Raw genomic sequence first — 4,056 nt, 5'->3', positions numbered from 1 at the left:
TCCTGGGAAATTGAAACATCTATTCTAGAAAACTGAACAAATTGACTGCCAACTGAACATGCATGCTGGCCAACTGATATATGCATCTTGGGAAATTGAAACATCTATTCTAGCAAACTGAACACATTGACTGTCCAACTAAACATGCATGCTGGCCAACTGATATATGCATCATGAGAAAATAAAACATCTATTCTAGCAAACTGAACACATTGACTGTCCAACTAAACATGCATGCTGGCCAACTGATATATGCATCCTAGCCAACCGAATGATCTATTCTAGCCAAAACCAAACATCTGCAGTACGACAGCAAAAACAAAAGAACTTTTGTGAAAAACACAGAATGATCAATAACAACTTCTGCAGCAATTTGTGCAACGGAGAAATAAACAAGGCTATTGAAGCCATAAACCATATTAAAGTAGTCACGCATATATACTTGTCCCACACATATATTCTGGTAGCACACCTATTGCAAAGCTATAGTGTAAAAATATGTTCAAATATACTGGAAGTAAAAACAGAAATGGTGACGAAAAACATATATCTATAGTCTGTCATCCAATTCTTCTTTCTTCTTTCACCTGGATTTTGCATCTCCAAAAGTAGCATCAAATTGTGTCCCAATTATGTGCAGAAAAATCTGAATCAGCTCCCTGCCAACAGAAAACCTGCGGATCATTGCAACAAAAATAGAGGAAAAATTCAGGAAAACTCTACAGTAAAAAAATTCATCTTCTTGCCAACTATTTACTGCAAGCTGTGCAACTAACATAACAACTCTATGCAAACAAAAAAATGCATGCCTGTTATAATAAAAGATTCTACTATAGACATGTTGCTTTTGGAACTAAGATTGTCATAAAATGGTGTGCAACTGCCTATTTACCAAGTTTTTAGGTTGTTTGAAACACTCTTTTCTATGGTTAACAACTGATGACATCACTTTCTTCTTTTTTATATGTGCGGGGAGTGTGGGGCAGCATCCAAAAAGGAAAAAAATGCTTGATCTCAATGAGTTGCCTCCTGATCTCAATGAGCTTCCTCATGATGTGGATCAGCAGCAACCCAGCATACCACAAGGAAATTGGACAGAAAATGGGTGATCTGTTTACTACACACAGGCAAGTCATGGTGGTAACCCTATGGGCCATGACAATGTGGCAGGCCAGTCATCAACCCGTGGTGCCCCTGTAGTGGTGTCTTTGCAGTCAGAGAGCCATACTCTTGATGACACGGGAACCGCGGCAAATGTTCCTGGTCCAACCAGGACTGAGCTAGGAGCTGGGGCTGTTGACGGAGCTATGAAAGGAGAAGAAGGAGAGGATGAGGCTGGTTCTCAACCTATGGAACCCTATGTTGGCGTGAGGTTTGACAGCCTTCAAATTGCTAAGGATCACTACAACAGCTACGCCCTACAGATGGGTTTCTCTGTCAAGATGAACACCTCTAGGCGGACACCCCACACCAATGTATTGGTAAAACAGTAGTTTTGCTGCAATAAGTTGAAGAAGCCCAAAGTTGAGGCTCCTCCTGTCCTGGACCCTATTCCATATCCAAAACCTGTTGACAGTGATGAGGAAAGGGAAGATGAACCTCCAATCTTTGCTGAAGAGGAGGTTGGTCCTAGTAAGAAGAAGAAGAAACGTAAACGTGAGACAATAAAGCAGACTCAATGCAAGGCGAAAATGTTGGTGAAGCTGATAGATGGGCGATGGGAGGTGACGCACTTTGTTCGTGACCACAATCATCCGCTGGTGAACAAACCTTCGTTGTCCAAATACTTGAGATTCCACCAAGGCATCTCACCTGATGAAAAGGAGTTTTTGTGCATCTTGTATACCTGCAACTTGACTACAAGTATGGTGTTTCTATATACCTTAAAGAATTAAGTTTCCCTCTAGGCAGTCCAGTGTGCAACTGTTATGGTACTACTGTGCAACTGAAATGACTTAACTGTGCAACGGGTGTCCAACTTCCCATGTTGTTTCTATATCACTTTGGTGCTTGTTGTGCAACTAGATTGCCTTCACTGTGCAACTACACAATGTCCTGTATGCAAAATGTGCAAAATGTTTTTAAAAAGGTGCAGCTAGGTGTCCATTTCCTGCAATTATCTTCTGTGCCAACACATGTCCTATTACTGTGCAGCTGGATGTGCACATTCGTGCAACTAAATAAAGGATATGTTGTTTTGTTTTTGTATTATGCAGGACGTATGATGCATATAATGGCAGAGTTCCACGGATCTGAGATGATGGTGCCGTTCGGACCAAAGGCAATAACAAATGTGTGTGCAAGTTTCCGTAGAGATGACACAAAGGAGGGTGACATGATTGAGACAATTGCGCACTTCAAGGATATACAGAAAACCGATCCAGACTTCTTCTATAAGGTACAATATGATGAAGAGGACAGAGTTGTCAACATATTTTGGGTGGATGGCTTAGCTCCAAAAGCTTATGCTGAGGCGTACCTCGATTGCATATCGTTTGACACTACCTACATGACCAACATGTATAATATGCCGTTTGCACCCTTCATTGGAATAAACTGACATGCTCGGTTGCGCGTTTGTGAGACAGGAGTTGGCATCAAGCCTTGATTGGGTCTTCCAAGCATTCCTAGAGGCTATGGATGGCAAACCTCCTGACAACTTTATAACCGATCAAGATGGTGCAATGAGGCAGTCAATACAGAGCATCTTTCCAACCACCGTGCATCGATGTTGTCGATGGCACATCATGAAGAAGGCGCAGCAAAAAGTTGGTTGGCTGTTGTGCCGGAATCCAGGGCTCTCTGATGATTTCAACTACTGTGTAGACTTCAGCTTCACTCCAGACGAGTTTGAACAGAATTGGGCTGGGTTAATGGTGAAGTACGAGGCTATGACACACACACACTTTGAGAAGTTGTACGAATACAAGTCAACTTGGGTGCCGTGCTACTTCAAACACAGGTTCTTCCCCTTCCTGCAGTCTACACAGCGTAGTGAGGGATTCAACACCATCCTAAAAAGATATGTGAATCCACACAACTCGATGCTAAATTTTGTCAAGCAATATGAAAAAATTCAGAAACACATCCTTGCCAAGGAATGCTACAATGATTACAGGACAGAACACCTTGAGATTGAGTTGTGGTCCAACTTCCCAATAGAGAAGCAAGATTACAAAACCTACACTAGGGACCTTTACCGGAAGTTCAGAGAAGAGTTTGAGCTGATTAGACGTTATAATGCATTCCAAGTTGGTGCTGATATTTTTGAGCTCAGACCGAATCAGGATTTGTTGCCAAATATGGTTCTTGAAACTACTTGGTGCAGGCAAGGGTGGAGGAGGGTTCCTATTTGTGTGAGTGCTGTAAAATGGACAAGGACGGCATCCTCTATTGCCACATCCTCAAGGTGTTCACCCATATTGGAGTTGATGTCATACCGGAAAGGTACATGCTAAGACGCTGGACACCTACTGTTGTACCTAGTGCACCAGGGACTGGTTATGAGCAACCAGATGAAATGCCTCCTCAATCAAAGAAGCAGATAAAGGAGAGGAACATGATTTACGATTTTCAGAAACTAGCAAAGTTTGCGAGTGGTTCTAATGCAGCACAAGCTATTGTATACAAGCATATGCGCGCAGCACGTACTGTGATCGGCCACCTGAACAAGTCCAAGACAAAGAAAAAACCGACTGCTGCCACAGGGCCATCAGATGATGGCAACCCTCAAGGACCAGGACCAGGCCCTACATGGCATGCTCCCCCACCTCCTCCCCCGCCTGGCCCAACAAGCAGTGGCTCACGTGCTCCTCCCAATGGCCCTACAGGGAGTACTCACGGGCCTCATCATCCAGGTAATTACCTGCCCAACACCCCATCTAACTAGGTGTGTGATTTCAGTTGCACACATCATCATGGTGCCCAGTTGCACAGAACATGCTACCCAGTTGCGCACGCTATGTTAGTTTGAGCATCAAGATAAAACAACTAACTGGTTTTTCCTGTTCTATCTATTGTTGATGGCAACCCTCGAGGACCTCCTCCACCTCCAGG

The sequence above is a fragment of the Triticum dicoccoides genome, chromosome 3B, assembly GCF_002162155.2.
Source record: "Triticum dicoccoides isolate Atlit2015 ecotype Zavitan chromosome 3B, WEW_v2.0, whole genome shotgun sequence".
Lineage (NCBI taxonomy): Eukaryota > Viridiplantae > Streptophyta > Magnoliopsida > Poales > Poaceae > Triticum > Triticum dicoccoides.
Note: the sequence above shows the minus strand (reverse complement) of the source record.